This window comes from Manis pentadactyla, chromosome 1, assembly GCF_030020395.1.
Source record: "Manis pentadactyla isolate mManPen7 chromosome 1, mManPen7.hap1, whole genome shotgun sequence".
Taxonomy (NCBI): domain Eukaryota; kingdom Metazoa; phylum Chordata; class Mammalia; order Pholidota; family Manidae; genus Manis; species Manis pentadactyla.
In genome coordinates this window covers 122,018,071-122,036,994 of record NC_080019.1, presented here as the reverse complement: position 1 = coordinate 122,036,994, position 18,924 = coordinate 122,018,071, and the positions used below count along the sequence as shown (strand labels likewise).

The window sequence follows — 18,924 nt, the reverse complement described above, 5'->3', positions numbered from 1 at the left end:
CTCATCCTCACCTTTACAAATCCCAATTCTCTACTCTTATAATTCTGCAAAGATATGATTTAAAATACTGTATCTTGTATGAAGCCTTTCTTATTCCCTCAGTAAAAAATAGTGTGTTACATTTCTCTTAATTCAGAAACATTTTGCATTTCTTTCTAGAGTCAGCCCTGCAGAGTGGTTAAGAACACTGCCTCTGGAGCCACACCAACTTGATTCCATTGTTGGCTCTGCCACATCTTAGCTACATAACCTTGGACAATACACGTAAACTCATTGTGTCTTAGTTTCTTCGCCTATAAAATAGAATTTTGACAGCAATTCACAGGCACAGACATGATAAAGTGAATATATCTGTGTATTACTACATCCCCATAGTTTAAAAAGAAAAACATAATTTCTATGAGAACACTTTAGCTTTTGTTCTTTTTTGGGGGTGGGGGGGTTGAAACCCATAATATAAAAGCCCTGTTCTTAAGAGATTAAATGAGTTCTGTATCCTACCTGACATGTCATTAAGTTCTCAATAAATGACTGCTATCAGTATCCTTCTGCTAAGACCCTTTTTAATTCTGCCTGGCTTCATAGCTATTTGTATATTACCTGAATGCCTCAGGCTTCAGCAAACTGAGTATAAATTTATTCCCGTTTATTCTACCCTCTTCTTGATTTTTCAGAAATATAACTGGAAAAATCACTGCCCTTTCGCAGTGATCTTCAAGGCTGTTCTCATATTTCCATAATCACTTCTTAATTAAAAATCATCCCCTCAATCAGTCTGAGTCCAGCAGTTCCTCAGTGGTGTCCCTAGGAGCTGGGATTCTGCACCCACCCATACCACTACCATCATATAGGACCTGCTGGAGCTGGGAAGCTCCCACAGCAGTGTTGGTGGGATGGCAATAGCTCAACCACAGAGATCCTCGCTCTCACCCACATGAACTGAAAAGGACAACATGCCTTCTGTGTGATATTTGGGCAGAGAAGAGACCCTTAACAAGTTTATTTTCACACTTCAAGTGTTTCGGGCTTTATAGATGTAATAACTCTCTCCCCTGTGCATATGCATAAGGTCAACAAAATGGGAGCAAGATGAGTTCTGTTCTCACCAACACACAATTCCCAGGGCTGCCAGTGTCCTCTGACTGTTGCTAAGTCTGGTTCCTGTGATACCTTCTCTTTTCCCTTATGGTAACTGTTTTCCAGTGGTACATTTTGTCTCTCTGTAGTGTCTGGCATGTATGTCTGAATGCAGATGGTAGAGAGAATTCAAGGTTTTTTTCCAAAGAGGCCACCAGCCTCTCTATAATGCAGTGAGTATAAATGGGCATATAAGGATACTTTTAGAAAGGCTGAACTTACTTAAAAAAACTGACCATACCAAGTGTTGGCAAGGATGTGGAGCAACTGGAACTCTCATATATTGCAGGTGAAAATGCAAAATGGTACAGCCATTCTGGAAAACAGTTTGGTAGTTTCTTAAAGAGTTAAACATCTACCTATCATATGATCCAGCAACTTCAGCCCCTGGTATTAACTCAAGATAAATGAAAGCATTTGTTCACATAAAGACTTGCACATGAATGTTCATAGCTTTATTTGTAATAGCCAAAAATTGGAAACAATGCAAATTTCCAACAATAAATGAATGGAAAAACAAATAGGTATGTATGTATATTTCATTATTTTATTTAGTGGGATGTTACTTAGTGATAAAAAGGAGTGAACTGTTCACACATACAGCAATGTAGGTGGATCTCAAAATAATTATGCTGAAAGACAAAAACCCATTAAAAAAAAGAGTGTGATGGTTCCATTTATATAAAATCATAGAAACTGCAGCTTATCTATAGTGACAGAAAAAAGTCAGTGTATTCCTGGGGATTGGAGAATGGGTTCAAGGAGGAGTGAGATGCAGGAATTACTAAGGGCATCAGCAAAGTTTGCAAGGTTGTGGATATTTCATCATCTTGACTGTGGTGATATATGTCAAAATGTAGGGTTAAACTTAAGTACATGTGGCTTATTGTCTGTCAATCATACCTCAATAAAACTATTTTGAAAAATGGATACAGAGAAAATATGACAGCTAAACTTCTCCAGAAACATCTGTGTTTTCTCCCCAAGTACCAAATCAAAATATCCTGTTTAATGTCCATTACTTAGTTCTTAGGAGACCAGAAGTTAGCTCATTAAGGCAGACGTGGCCTTACTTAAGTTTGTGTTCCCCATGAACAGTAGCACAGTATTTTGTAAACACTACAGGCATTAAATATATGCACATGAAATGAGTGGAGAATGAGTTAACTAACTGAATAATTATCAACCTTAACAGTCTTCACACAACTGTCCTTTATGTGTAGCTCTGCAATTGCTAACTTCCTTGTCTCCAGGATAAATTCCTTCTTCTGACAAGCCAATACATCTCACTCCAGATTATCAGGCCACAAATCTTTGTTTGAGGATGATGTATGAGTATAAAGGATGCAATTCATAAAAGAATCCAAGGAGTGCTATTTTTTCTCTTCAAACTGAGCATTGAAGTTGCCTCTTCTGTGTCTTCTCAGCAGTGTTAAAATTTAGCATTGTGTTTTAATACTTACTGGATTCAGTTGATAAGTGTCTATCAGTGGATTTCTGCATGTAAATGGAAAAGTGTCTATAAATAAGAGAAGAGCTCTGGACCAGGAGGTGGGAGCCTGGAGTTCTAATCCTGAGTCTGACACTTACTAGCTGTTTGAACCTAGATAGATCACAACCATTCTTGGGCTTAGTTTTCCATTCTCAAAACAAAGGAATGAGGCAAAATTGCTCATGGAGTTTTCCTATGCCAACAGTCTGTGATTTTGTGATTCCAGGAAGGATTAAGGCATTAAATGGGCCACGGGTTAAATGGCCTCTTTAGGAGAGGGAAGAAAATGAGGTAGGCAGGTGATGGATTAAATGGAGGAGGAGAGGGTTAAACTTACGGTGAGCATTTCTACATTTAGAAAACTCTCATACATGGGTGGGAGCATTCAGGAGGAAGTTCTTGTCACTGATCTGTCTACTTGGAGTATACCTCTCGTATTCTGTTATATCTCCTCCAGGGAACATAGCTCTCTAGTTTTGTGTCCCATGTTCTTACTGTGGATAAATTGTGTAATGAAAAATGTATGATGGTTTCATTTAGAAGGAAGCATGAGCCACACATTCAGCAACTTTTCTATACATGTTTCATATCCAGGGACATCAGGCAAAGATTTGGCATAGTCTTGTTCAGTCACTCTCAGAGACTGGAATTGCATTTTCTGCCCCTGTTTCTACTTGGCAAGAGTCCTTTTTGTGCTGATGCCAAATGAGATGCAATCTCCAGAAGAGTGATTGCCAGGTGCACGAGTGATTAAGCCAGTGCAACCGTGGATTACCCCATCTCCATAATGGAAGAAGAAAAGCATGCATTTTCTATGAGGACACTGTAGCTTTCTTTAGCTTTGCAGCTCATGACATAAATACCCTGGTGTTAAAGATAAGCAATAATAACCAGTGTATATAAATTGAGTAAACTGGATTCCTTCGTGGAAGTAGAAAATGGGGCAAATACATAAGTTACTCTTGAAATTAAAGCATAATGCCTATTTGTAAAGACCACTTTACTAGCGATGTCTTTCCTATGCTGTGTTTATTTAGTCAAATAAATATGATGTGTGTATAACCCAGTCTATCTCAAATTTTCTCCAGCTTAAACCCTATCTGTGTTTGGGGAAAAATAAAAAACAAATCTGTCTCTGAAAGTTTTGAGAAATATTCTGGTTGCTAAAGACTTGAAAAAGAGAAAAATAATTGAATGAGATGACATAGAGCAAAGCTTCCTGAAATCTTTCCCCACCTGTTCCCCAAAGTTCCATTTACTTTCACTCAAAAGGAGATAATCCCAAGTCCCATCTCACCTCCCTAAGGCCAGGATCTCTTGGTGATCTGTGGCCCTTTCTGTCCATTCTGGGATAGCGCCTGTGGTTGGAAATATAGAAAAGGTAAGTCCCTGCTATCCCACCCCTAGCACCCTGTACAGGGAGCGACCTGGAGGGAGAATCCAAATAAAGCTCCCTTTTGGGAAAAGGAAATACGGCCAACTAAGGAGGCAGTGGTCCATGGCAAGGCCGAGGTGCTGATGGGTGGGTCTTGGGAAGAACTCTTGTTCTGTAGTGAAGGAAGTTTGTAAGAAACTTGGAGCTGGTTTCTGGGAGGAACAATTCCCTAGTTGGTTGTTTTCTATGACCCCCAGCTCAGCCCTCAGGGAAGTTATAGGCTTAAATATTTCTAAATTCAAGAGTGTTTAAAGCAAGACTTAAAGTTTATTTTAGCAATGCGTTTCCCTCAAAAATAGTAGGCTTCTTTCTGATCTGTTCATTGCCTGTCAATATCATGTGCCAATGACCATACCCAATGTCCAGTGCTCCTGCCATCTGTATTTCTCAATTTTCTCACACCTATGCTGAACTCTGTCAAACTAATATTATCCTGAAGCAGATCTAAAACAGTAAGCCTGGGCAGGAAGGGGACACCCCTCATGTGATCTGTGCTGCAGGACTGGGCTTCTTCATTAAGTCTATAGGTTCTTATAAACCTCTCTGCTCACAGCCTTTATATTTCTTACTGTTTGGAGTCCGGAAGCAGTGGGCTTTTCAGACTCAAATACGTGGATTCCTATCACTTTTTATTTGTATTTTCAAAGCTGACAATCCTTCCATACACTTATTTCTTTATAATACCTTGCTAAATGCACTAACACACAAAATGCACACACAAACATTCTGGCTTTTTCTAACCTATTTCCCTAAAAAGATTTAGAAGACACTTGTTCTGGCTCCAGGTTACTCGAGGAGACAATATTACCAAAGGTTTTCACCATGTATCATGGGTTATCTTTCCTGCCACTAATATCTGTTTCCTTCCCAGAAGATGCCTGAACACTGACCCAAACCCAGACATTTCAGGATTTTGTTATAGCAAAGTCCCACTTCTGGAATCAATTTCTGGTTAGTGTTGGAGATATAATCCAGTCTTTCCAACAAAACACCCTTCTATACCAATATAGGAGAGAAAGAGGGAGAGACAGAGAACACAATTTATTCTCGAGTAAGCATTAACAGATTTACATAAGCACAAGGTAGAAAAAATGACTACCAAGTCTGGGCAGAATTTCACTCAGATTTGTACAGTAAAGTGGTAGAAAGAGCAACTAAAACTTCTTTTATCTCCTTCAGAGACAAAGCGGCTGAAGCTTCTGACAGTCTGTGTTGATCCTGTGCGAGGCCACCGAGCTAATTACAAAAGCTCCTTGTTACATTAACAGAGGTTCTTTGGCTCATGACCTTGGAGATATCTCTATAATATAAAAACTAGAGACTGGGCATAATGCCTAGTGAGATTTATCTTCATTCCAAAGGTTAGAGCAAAACCTCAGAATTATTATGTCTCTAAGGAATCCTAAGAAAATGGTCTCTTTGCCCTTTATCAAAGGAGAAAATAATTTTCATTTACCCATACATCATTTAGGGTCATGATAATTAATGGACCTAATGTAAACAATAGCTCTGAAACAGGAGTTTGTTTCTTGTTCACATAATAGTCCAAAGCAGGTGTTCCCGGTCTGCAGGTCAGCTTTCCTCCACACAGTCATCAGGCGACCATGCTCACAATGCACCTGCTGTCTTCAACTTGTGATTTACAAGGTCACCCTGGAGGTTACCATCCCAGTTAGCCATAAAGGGCAAAGGGCATGGAGGAGGTGTTCCTGTTTCTTTAAAGCCTTTGCCTAGAAACGATACCTACCACTTGTGTTCACATTCTATTCAGTCATATGGACACACTTATCTGTTAAAGAGTCTGGGTAATGTGGTCAAACTATGCCCAGAAAAATTAATTGCCAGAGGAAATTAATTGATAAGCCGCCACCTCTGCCACAAGGCAATAGACAAAATAATATGAAAGCTGGACTATATGACCTGTAGATCGGTTGAAAGGCAGTGCCATTCTAGTCCTCACTTTCCTAATCCCTGGTACAGCCTCCCAACCTACCTGGCTCACTCCTCCTGGGGTTACAAAATCTGGCAACACTTCTCATAAATGTTACTACAACAGTCCCATTGGGGCTGAGTTCCTCTGCTCATTTGAAAGAAGTCAGGCTTGGTGTGGATGAGCATAGTGCTGAGGGTCACTAAAGAATGTTTAATACCATTAACCCAAACATATATGGCCAATTAATATACAATAAAGGAGCCATGGACATACAATGGGGAAATGAGAGTCTCTTCAACAGATGGTGCTGGCAAAACTGGACAGCTACATGTAGGAGAATGAAATTGGATCACTGTCTAACCCCATTCATAAAAGTAAATTCGAAATGGATCAAAGACCTGAATCTAAGTCATGAAACCATAAAACTCTTAGAAAAAAACATAGGCAAAAATCTCTTGGACATAAACATGAGCAACCTCTTCATGAACATATCTCCCCAGGCAAGGGAAACAAAAGCAAAAATGAACAAGTGGGACTATATCAAGCTGAAAAGCTTCTGCACAGCAAAGGACACCATCAATAGAAGAAAAAGGTACCCTACAGTATGGGAGAATATATTCATAAATGACAGATCTGATAAAGGCTTGACAGCCAAAATATATAAAGAGCTCACACAGCTCAACAAACAAAAAGCAAATAATCCAATTAAAAAATGGGCAGAGGAGCTGAACAGACAGTTCTCCAAAGAAGAAATTCAGATGGCCAGCAGACACATGGAAAGATGCTCCACATTGCTAGTTATCAGAGAAATGCAAATTAAAACCACAATGAGATATCACCTCACACCACTAAGGATTGCCACCATCCAAAAGATGAACAACAACAAATGTTGGTGAGGTTGTGGAGAAAGGGGAACCCTCCTACACTGCTGGTGGGAATGTAAATTAGTTCAACCATTGTGGAAAGCAGTATGGAGGTTCCTCAAAAAGCTCAAAATAGACATACCATTTGACCCAGGAATCCCACTTCTAGGAATTTATCCTAAGAATGCAGCAGCCCAGCTTGAAAAAGACAGATGCACCCCTATGTTTATTGCAGCACTATTTACAATAGCCAAAAAATGGAAGCAACCTAAGTGTCCATCAGTAGATGAATGGATAAAGAAGATGTGGTACATATACACAATGGAATATTATTCAGCCATAAGAAGAAAACAAATCCTACCATTTGCAACAACATGGATGGAGCTAGAGGGTATTATGCTCAGTGAAATAAGCCAGGTGGAGAAAGACAAGTACCAAGTGATTTCACTCATGTGTGGAGTATAAGAACAAAGAAAAACTGAAGGAACAAAACAGCAGCAGAATCACAGAACCCAAGAATGGACTAATGGTTACCAAAGGGAAAGGGACTGGGGAGGATGGGTGGGAAAGGAGGGATAAGGGCAAGGAAAAATAAGGGGCATTATGATTAGCATGTATAATGAGGGGGTGGCACGGGGAGGGCTGTGCAACACAGAGAAGACAAGTAGTGATTCTACAGCATCTTACTATGCTGATGGACAGTGACTGTAATGGGGTGTGTTGGGGGGACTTGGTGAAGGGGGGAGCCTAGTAAACGAGGTTCTTCATGTAATTGTAGATTAATGATAACTAAATAAATAAATAAATAAATAATTAAGGTACCTAAAAAAAAAAGAATGCTTAATACATGTTCTAAATGGGTCTGTTCTAAATAAATGGTCAGGATTCGTAAGGGCTTAGATTCCCTGGCCAAGCCTGCTTCTACTTCAGTTACCAGCCTTGGCCCATGGTGAGGCACATTATTTTTCTTTGCCACCTTTTAGAGGCCTTTACACTTGAAAGTGCCTACTGCTTACCCTCAGGAATTCATTCTAGTGTAAGAGCATTGACAGCAAGAGCCTTGCCTGTCTTTGCACATCATAGAAGCTTCTCAGTCACAGCTACTGAAACATTTTGTTTGGAGATATGCATGGCTCCCAGTCTATTCCATCAGTTCCCATAGCTGCCTTCTTTCACACTTGTATTAACCATATATCCTTATTTTCTATGTTTTAGTGCTTTAACATCTGAGGCCTTGATGACATTGGGAAGACGGCTTCTCCCAGGGTTATCCAATTCCTAGAGAGAGTCAACAACTCACACCCATACTTTCTGAACGAAAAGCAGTCAATCCAGAACCCATATTTCCAACCACCTCCTTTATTAAGCTCTCACGCTTTTGGTAACACTATCCATCTACTCTGATCATCCCAAGTCCAGTGAAGTATTCAGGAAACTCCAGAAACAGAACCAATGGAGATATGTGTGTTGAAAGAGAGAGAGATTTATTTTATTTTAAGGAATTGGCTCATATAATTATGGAGGCTTGGCAAATCCTTAATCATCAGGGCAGGCTGCCAGGCTGGAGATTCAGGAAAGAAGTGCTGTTCTAGTCCAAAAGCAGTCTTCTGGAAGGATTCCTTCCTGTTCAGGGGAGGTCAGTCTTTGTGTTCTTCAAGCCTCAACTGATTTGATGAGACCCACCTACATTATGGAAGATCATCTGCTTTACTCAAAATCCAGTGATGGAAACATTAATTTCACCCAAAAACTACCTTCATAGAAACATCCAGAATAGTGTTTGACCAAATATCTGGGCATAATGGTCCAGCCATGTTGAAATTAACTATCACAGCCAGGTAACAGGTAACTAGGAACAGCACCTAAGCCCCAGAGCTCACTGAAATTATTCAGATTAGCTAATCTTAAACCTGCTTGCCATAATTCACCCATTTCTTCCCACAGAAACCACAACAAAGTCTCCTGCCCACATTTCCCATCACTCCCTCTGCGTCCTAACTGACCCTGGTTGTTCTCCATGTGGCCCCTTTCCAAGACACTCTGTCCCTCTTGTTCCTAGGTATCTATGAATATAACAAACTTCCTCCTTCATGACAGTCATTTCCATGTCAGATGCCCTGAAAACATCACTGGTATTTTTCCCATGGTGAAAGTTTTATTCCTGGAAAACCATCGCAGATTCTGGAATTAAAAATCAACATTTCTGTAATAGACTGAATGCCTTTCACCTCCTTACCTTAATGTATTGTGTCTTGCCCCTGAGCCTCCTACCTCCTAACTTAGTGCTGTCTGGTACTATTGGAGGGGCATTGTTTATTTTCCTTGGTTCTTGTCCCGCCGCAACAAAGAATTGAAGGGCAGAGACACAGCGGTGCAGCAGAGTAAAAGTTTTATTAAAGTTATGCACTTAGAAAGTGTGGGTGACCTCAGAGAGAGGAGCGCACCTAAGGGTTTAGGGTCTGGGGTATTACAGGCGGTTGAGGATTTTCAGGACAAATGGTCCCAGAATGTTCATCTTTGATAAGACATTAAGTTTCTTAGATAAGACATTTAACTTAACACAAGAAATTTACTGCTTTGATTCCTTTCCAGGATATCAGCTTCTGTCTGGAAGCATATCAGTCGAGACGGTCTGCCCTGCCTCCAAGGGCAGAGCCACCATCCATTTGATTAAAATGCAGTCTTAGCTTTAAGATAAAATTCTTCCTGAATAAGCTGGGCCTTTGAACAGTCTAAAGTAAATCTTATAATGGTATGTTCTAATTAACGCAGTGAAAACATAGCCTATGCTGAGATACTTTTCTTTATCTGGGGAGTATTTAAACTCTAGGCCAACTTGCTCCTGGCCTTCTGAGCTTTCTATGTTTAACTGGTTAACTCTTTGAGTCCCTTCTAGTGGAATTTCCTGGCCCTATTCTCTTTCCACAACACTCATATCTGTTTTCCTGCCTAACAGTACCACTGGTTTAAGGTCAAAACCAACCACTGTGTGCTTCTCCTTGTCCAAGAAGAGTTACCCATTAGGCCTAACCACACCCCTAACCACACCCCTATTCAGTCATGAACCCATATTAAAGACTTCATCCCCTGTACCTTTCAAAGATAATTAACTAATTCTCCCAATGGCCTACCTATAAGAAAGAGCTCTATATAGGTAAAATTCAGACTTCATCTTCATACTTTCAAGTCCAAAGCTTATGTTTTTAATTACCAATAGGTTGGCAGGACAGCACTTGTTGCTGCACTTGAACCTGAAAAACTGACCCTTACCAACACAGGCCATCAGCTCTCTATCTTGTCAGCTCTTTATGACAATTCAGGATACATGTTGTTGTTCTTCCACAGTATGTACATCCATCGTTTATACAACTGAATTATGTCTTGGTCATTCCTTACCTACCCCAGTCAATCTAGCTACCTCTTGAAATGGAAGCTCTATTGTTATTTTACACTTTCCAGTGCCACTTCTGTACTTATTCTCTGTGTTATCTTCCCTGCCACATGACCTGGGAAGCTCTGACTGCAAACCTAAGCTCCCTTACAGACTGGCTTCTGCTTGTGTGGTGGGAGGTACTTGCAGGAGAGAGAAGGGAAAAAAGAAGGGCTGCGTATTTCTTCTCCCATCCCTCCTGCTTCACCAGAGCATTGCTGACAGTTGCTGCAGGTCACCAAAATTACTTTCTGGAGGGCAGCCCTTCTTGTAGTGCTCCAGTTCTCAATGGCTTCCAGTAAAAGTACCAACATGTCAAGATACCAAAGCCCATTAAAGTCCCTAAACATAATCTTGAGTTTTTTTGGTAGCTTGCATAGGCATATTCAAAAACTCACAAGTATTTGGAATAGTTACTTTTAGATTAAGACAGTCCTGGGAGTTCTAAAGACCTATATATTTCTCATCTCAAACATCCTGGGATACTATCAAAAAGGTCTATTTTAGGTACTCTGCTTCCTGGTGGCCAAGAATCTCTCTTAATAATGTTAAATGCTCTCACCAAAGTGACATATTTTGTTAGTACTAACACCCCATCCCTAGCTTTTACCCATCATACTCCCTTTATTGTCGCGGTCCAGCCGCAACAGTCGAACAGAGCTACCGAAGGATGTGAGGAGACCAGAATAAAGGACACAAGAGAGCTGGGGAGGGCTGACGCTCCTTCGCGTCACCAGCAAAACTTTATTGAAGGTCTAGGGTATTTATACAGCAAAAAGCTCACTATTCCAGGAAATGGCATTATCCAATAAACAATCAAGCACAGTATTTGACGTCAGCAGTAACTGGGCAAAGGTAGGTTCAGCAGGGTTCCTGTCAGTTGCTCATGAAATGCGTAAACAGGGTATTCTTTGTTCTCCATTCCAGCAAGTGGGGGAAGGCAGACCAGAAGCAGGGGCGGTGTTTTCACACATCCTCAAGGTCTCCCTATTTTCAGAGTGAGAAGTCTTGGCTCGTCTTCGAGGACAAGATACATTTTTGTGGGCAGATAACTTCCAAGGACTGCACCGGTTGTTCTCAAGCTTGTGCTTTCCCATGCTGCATTCAGACATGGGGGAAGGGACACAGCCCCGGCTCTCAACACTTTATCAAAAAGATTTATTTTCACAGAATGTCTAGTTATCTGATCTCTGACTACACCCCTTTGATTTAACTTCTTTTTTTAGAAAGTGTTCTCCAAGCTTGGACTTTACACTCATACTATCTTGCCCATCCATACTTCTCCTAGGCCAAGGACAACCTGAAGTCATCAATGAGGTCCAAGAATATTGCGAATAATAGGACTGTCCAATCAACCCAGACACGACAGTTGCTGCCTACAGTAACACATCCTGCTACTCTATACAGGCACCCTTTTTCAAAATAAGTATTGATTCTGCCCCCAAATTCCCTATGCCAAGAACCACCACCTCCTCAATAATAAGAGAATTCCTGGAGTAGCCTGAGAACATTTAAGAAGACATAGAAGATACTCTCCCTTGCGCTAAAGAATAGGGAAAGTGCCAGCAAGGAATCTAGGATGGGAATGATACACAAGAGCTCTTGCATCTGCTAAACCTGGAGGACTATGACCCCAAGTATTTCAAATCAATACATGTAATCAACCCTGTGGTTTTACAGTTTGCAACTCCAGCCTCTCTCCTTTATTATTTTTGTCCACCTTGTTCTCACCACTTTGTGCTCCATCTGGCCAGTCGAGACTCTATTCTGCACATCTCCTTGATCCCAGAATCTAAGGTGGGTGACTTCTGTACTCTTGCCAAAACCATGTTCAGCCTCAGGACTGGGATGAATGTACTATGAAATGTGGTGCCTCCCCACACCCCTGGGATGACTAGGAAGGAGGGTTCTGGGAATCAGAATGTCTCCCTCATACCTAACTCTGTAAAAAAGAGCCAGGACCTTCATAAGCCGTCCCAAGATAGACACATGATATCTAATGAGATAGCAATATCTCTTTCCAGTAAGTATCCTGAACTGTTGTCCACTTTTTTCTAAGCAGTAGCCTACAATTCCATATTAAGATGTTGATTATGGTTCCCAGTTGATGATATATTTGGCCTTTTCTCTCTATCACCCTGAACTCGGCCTTCTGATGAAAAGTTATGCCTCACTCCATCCTTTCCTTCTCAGGGGAGAAACTCCCTCAGTACAAACTCAAGTAGACTCTGCACCTGGGGGCAGTTCTGGGAGGTGCTATGGGTCTTAGATACTCTGATAGTTCCTACTAAATAACTTCCACTCTTCTCCCTTCTCTGTCTATCCTAGTCATCCATCCATCCATCCACTTTTGCAATCACCCATTCAAAATGTTTAAGAATTACTATATGCCAAAGACTGTTAGACTCTTAGAATAAGACAGGGTCTACATCCTCACGTTTACAACATGGTGATGGAAAACAACTTTAAAAAAAAGAAACATTTCAGAAAATGTGGCACAGGCTATAATAAGAGGTATGAACAGCATGTGTGGGGGGTTGCTGGTGACCAACTGCCTTCCTTCCCAACCCCTTCATTTCTCTGACTCCTCTGTGATCCTTTACATCTCCCTCCTCCAACACAGTCTTCAACCCTTGAGACTGCTAGTTGCGCCACTGCCAACATGCCTCCTTCTATTTTTCCATCTTTTCTCTTTTCCTTGCATATGAAGTGAGACCCCACAAGAAGATACATTAAAATGTGTCAGTCCTTCCATGGGAAAAGCTTTAAACCAGATTTTAGTGGCTGAATTTCAGTGAGGAAAATTTGTGTCAGGATAATGATAGATCCATATACTACCTATTGTCGAAGAACAAATGAAGTGAAATGCCTGCTATAATTGCCCTCTTTTGGGAATTACATGGGAGGTAGGACAAAGTGATATAACTACTCTACTGGCCCAGCACCATGAATTTAAAAATGTTTATGAAAATGAAAATACCAAAAAGAGATATATGCTATACTCCCACACACTATAAAAAAAGACTTGGACCAAAGTGCTAGAGACAGAAATAAAAAGCAAATACATGTGCCTACATAATCAGAGCCACTTAATATGAATGTTCAAGCAGGTGTCAGAGTCCCTGGCCAGACCAGGCAGGGTCAGAGCCCTTCACCCTGGGGGTCCTAGTATTTGGCACCTGCATGACTCTTGTCACAGAGACCAAGACAGGATATCTAAGAGTACTGATCAAAAATTCTTTTATTTGTTTATTCAATTTTTCATTCATTCAACAAACATTCCTGAAGCACCCACTGTGTGCTGGGTACTCTGCTTGGGCTGGAGTGCCCTGCAGGATGTCATCATGCCCTTTTGGAGCTTGTATTCTAGTAGCTATTGGGAATACCTGGAGGCAGGCAAAGTTAGAGGGCAGTAAAATGGAGTCTTAGTAGTTCTAACATTTACCCTTGCTGCTCCAGGTACTAAGGGCTTTACTTGCTTTCATTCACTAAATTCTCATCAACACCTAGGATTAAAGTTATTTACCTCCCCTTGTTTGCTTTTGTGAAATTTATTATCCTTACCTCACAGAGGAAGACACTGAAGGTTGGAAGAACTGAGCCACTTGCGCCAGATCACAGTGAGTGGCAGTCTTTGCTGAAGTCTGTGAGACTAGCCACTATCCTTTATGAAAGTTCTGAAATGAGAAAGTTGCACACAATCACCGAGTGAGGGGAAAGCACATCTCTGCCTCCTTTTCTAAAGCAAAGAGGTGGGCTGGTAAGGGTTGGAAGGAATGATGGGTGGCCCCACCTAAGCCCCATAACTACTGAGTCAGAGTAATATATAAAAATGGGCATAGACCCCTGCATCTTCCTCACAGCTTCCTTCACATACCATGTGCCCTGACCTGCCTCATGTTTCATTTTCTACTGTGTTCCTCCTCTTCCTTGCATTAGACATTGTCTCCTTTCCCCTGTGCAGACTTGGCTTGATCCTTAGGCCTAACCCTCCCGCTGCATCTCCACCTGTGAGGCCCAGGCTCTCATGTGGACCATGCCTGGTACTGCTCTCCACAGCTCCAGGTGAATGCACTGCCTCAGGTAACACAACCCCAGGAGCTGTACCTCACAGCTCTCTGGGTTGACCAGCCCTTGGGCAGGATAAGAGCACAGAGCACCCCACCGGGCTCTCACCAAGAGATATATTATTAGATACAGTTGCAGCCCCAGGAAAAACAAAGGCTTTGATCTTTGATTCCCCCCTTCTGCTATAATCTAAATCAATAATGCAATTAAAGATATTGTAGAGCTATATCAGGAAATCCTTTTTCACTTTGTGCTGAGCTTGGCTTATGGAGAAATAACACAGCAACTGATTTTTTTTCTTTCTCTCCCTTTGTTAGCAACTGAAATCAGAATGACTTATTTTTTTTCCCCTGGTTTCATTTAGGAATTCAAAAACCTTTTGTTCTGGTTCTCTGCAGAAGTCCCTTGTATCTTTGGGGAGAAATTCTCTCCTGCCTTTTAATCCTCTACTGTCAGTAGGAAACTAACAGAGAATAAAGTTCAGGAGAAAAGCCACCACCTTTGTCACTTGACAAGAACTAAAATGTGAAGTTTTGACAGATGATGATTGTGATCAGGGTAATTATTTAAGCTGTGAAGGCCAAACTTGGAGGGTAAGAATTTTTTATAGGGATAAAGCTAAAATGAACCTACAAATTGCTGAACAGCCACCTTTTCCATTGTTTTTCAGAACACAACTCTCCTGCTCCCAGTCAGAGAGGCAATGCTTTATACAAATGACATTCTTATCACTTGTTAGTCAATGTAGTGCTACTCAACGGGATCCATAGAATGGAAGGGCTGAGCTAGAAGGGAACTCTGAGGTCATCACTTCCAAAAAACTCATTTTCCTGTAGGAGAAACTGAGGTCCAGAAAAAGGGGCTGCCTGGTGGTGGGCAGTGGAAGGGCCAAACTGCACGCTGGGCCTCGAATCTCAGTAAGTCATCCCCGAGTCTGTTCCCTCTCTGCCATTTCCACGCAGTCCTTAGACGCGCGGCGGCAGGGAGCTGCCCCCAGCCAGCCGTGCATATGTGTTGACTGTGTTGCTGGAGGGTGATGATTGCTCTGTAAGAAACACTTACAACAACTTTTTATGTATAATAATTATTATATAATAATGATTATTAATGGTAAAGAGGACATGCAGCTGTCACTGCTCCTTCTGAAGGCTCATCATTCCTGTCTTTTGTGACATCTCATTTATCAAACAGCATGATAAGATGACTTCACAGAATGAAAAATGCTGACCTTATTTTACAGTGTCTGGAAAAAAATGCCTTTTCCATTTGGGAAAACAAAGTCAAAATAAAATACATGTTTTCATGATGCATAATTTCACTTCTCCCTTTAAAATTCTCCTGTTTTCATAATACATAAAATATTGAAAGACCCCAACCGCAAACTTACCATTGGGAATCTATGTGTATGTACACATGTATCTCCATATATTTCTTGAGGACTTCCTGGAATAATTTTGGATGGAAGGGTAATTAGAGGAAGAAAGAAGCAGCCTAGCTCACTTTCCATCTAAAAAGCAATTTTAAAGATAGTTGTAATTATGATTGCTTTTTAACTAGGCATATAAGTTTTTAATAAAATTAATAAATATCAACTACAGAGCAGCATACTCTGAAAGTGGTTCATTGTCTAATACTCCTTTAAGACAATCTGTTAAAAATGGATTCTGTGATCACATGAATTTGAAATAACACAGACCCTTGAAAATTTACAATCCCTATTAGCTTTTTATGGTTCTGAGGTATCCTGCTGTCAAAACAAATGCATTTCCCAAGCTATTTTAGCACAGAATCATTTTAATTTTTCATAGAACACATTATGGAAATACATATTTTGATAACACTTCTTAAGAGATCAATAAAAAGTATTGAAAAAATTATGAATACATTTAAAACAGTGGAGTAAAAGCAAGAAAACTAGTCTGCTTCTGGTACTGACAGGTCTAAACTCATGCTTTAAACAAATACAGAAGTGGGCATAATATATGAAGTCCCTGTTTTCAGACATTGGTCAGCAAACAGCTCAGGAATGTGACTCCTAAAAGAAGAACACCCTCAGTAAGGGAGCCCCGTGGTGTCTGGCTGTCCTTTAGCCTGGGGCACTGTCCTGATGGGTTCAGGGAGGGGAAGTCCAAGCAGAGCAGTTTTACTCAGCTGAGGAGTAAGGATCAGATTTGGGGGTGGCTGCTGGGACCTGACTATCAGGGTACCAAGAGGAGGGACTTGGACCGAGAAGGAGAGCCAGAAACCTACATGAGGGTCCTCTTGTCTCCAGCCAAATACAGTACTTATGTCCGGTGGGGAGCTCAGTGAGGTCTCAGGAAAAAGCTACTGGACAGCTGTGAATTGATGGGAGGATGTGCACTTCCCACAGGGCTGGGAGACTTAGAGCTCTACTGCACTGAGCAAGGAGCCCTGTGCAGCACTGGGCGCTTTCCCCCAAGAGCCGGCAAGCCTCCAGCTGTCAGCTAAGTTGAACCTAGTTCTGAAAGCCACAAACCTTTTCCCACTCCTAGCAACAAGCAATCTCATTCGACTTTTGGAACATCCCTCCCACTCTCTGTTTTTCACACCGATGTCCCCTCTCCAATCCGATCCCCACCTGCCCCACCTTGTTATGTCTGTTTCTGTGTTCAGGAATAGAGATAGAACTTCATTCCCACAGGAAGAATCCATGGGCTACAGCTGGCCTTTGAACTAAGAGCTGCACTAGACCTCACTCTAACTATCACCACTTAAAAACAAGCTTCAAAGGGATGTAGCAGATCTGACAGTCAATTACTTTCTGCCATAACAAAATTCATCTCTCCTTCCAGGAAGAAAAATATCCAAACTTTCAAAAATGGAGCATTTCCAATGTCTGGCTTAAAATAAAAATAATGACTATGATTAGCACACATAGTGTAGGGGGGATCATGGGGAAGGCAGTATAGCATGGAGAAGACAAGTAGTGACTCTGTGGCATCTGACTACGCTGATGGACAGTGACTGCATTGGGGCGTGGGGGGGATTTAATAATATGGGTGAATGTTGTAACCACAATGTTGCTCATGTGAAACCTTCATAAGATTGTATATCAATGATACCTTAATAAATTTAAAAAAGTTAAAAAAATAATAATAATGATGACAACAACTAGGTCTTTTTCTTTGAAAAGCAAAATGTGTGGGACCCATAACGGAATGGTAGTGGGGGTGGGAGTCAACAGGAACAGACCTAGAGGTGACCTAAGTTCAGGAATTAGCAATCAAGTGCTTAACACAGCTCTTACACACAATTTATAGATTTAAAGGAAGATAGACATAAGTGAACAAATGGAAATAAACTGGAAAACACAATACCTGAAATAAAACCAAGAAGTCCCCAGTAAGCATACAAATAACTATGCAAATATTCTTTTCAAAGAATACTTAAAAATATCTAGTCATTAAATACTTTCTATAATAAAGTTTTCAGTTCTGCAGTTGAACTTTGCAGATTCTGATGATTTAAAAGAACCCCAGAGCAGTTAAAAAACAAAAATTCTATAAGCTGTGACTGAAAAAGACATAGAAATTATATCTACATATAAAAATTAGAACTCATCTGTTATAAATGATTCATTAGCTGGCTTAACTATGGAGAGTCAAAAAGAAATTTCCTTAGAATGAGAGGCAATATTTCAAAATTAAAATATGATGCAATTTCAAAACTAAAATATGATGCAAGAGCAAGTCATAGGTAAAGATGGTAACCCACAAAAAAGCAGTTTTATATAATTTCATCTTCAATTGAAACCAGTTGTTCACATTTCCAGGAGACACTTGCTTCTCTAGATTTGATCTTTCCATATTTACCTGCAAGACAGCATGGCAGAGTCCCAAGTTTTGCAGACTAGCTTCTGTCAGAACTCTTATAAAATCCTCTAGATCCTAGGTGAGGAAGGTCAAACGGGTATTGCTCAATGGTGTGTATCTGTGCTGTGTGCTGTGTGTATGCGTGTGCATGTGTGAAGAGAAGGTGTATCCTGTAGCCTGTGGATTCTCCTTGCAGGAATGAAGTTCTGTTTCTATTCCTGAACACAGAGGCTGACATCACAAGGGGGAGGGTTGGGGGAAAACTCTGGTCTAGCCTTAAAGGGGTAGGATCTTAGCAGTGATAGGATTTATAATCACCAACACATAGTAACAATAAAAAGATTTCTGGTTGGTTTAATATTGTTTTAAAATTCCTCCACTGCCCAACCACTGCCTCTACTCCACATGCATATGACACATATCACTGCTTGAATATGTTGCTTGTTACTTTCACAGGCCATCCTTTATTTGACCAGACATTAAATAATCAATTGGAATACAGTGCTGTTAAACTCTACTCTACAGTGGACTTCATTAAGTGAGTGGATGTACCCCAGGGGCTTTAATCTGTATTACATGGACCTAGTTTTAATTTTGCTCAACAGATAAAATGTTGTCATGCATTGACTCTCAGGACGGTTTTGTTCTAAAAGAATCTATAGAAATATATGGTAAATTTAATAATGTTATATTTATATAGAAACTAAATTATTTTTTTAATTTGCTTCATTTA

General features: G+C 40.7%; 1 long non-coding RNA gene across 1 annotated transcript; it reads right to left on the bottom strand.

Moving 5' to 3' along the window:
- Window positions 1–13,851: 13,851 nt before the first annotated feature.
- On the bottom strand, window positions 13,852–18,346 carry LOC130681132 (uncharacterized). Its single transcript, XR_008994216.1, has 3 exons — window positions 18,192–18,346; window positions 15,746–15,865; window positions 13,852–13,967 (listed from the first exon to the last, which is right to left on the bottom strand). It is a non-coding gene; the product is annotated as an uncharacterized LOC130681132 (long non-coding RNA).
- Between the last annotated feature and the right edge of the window lie 578 nt (window positions 18,347–18,924).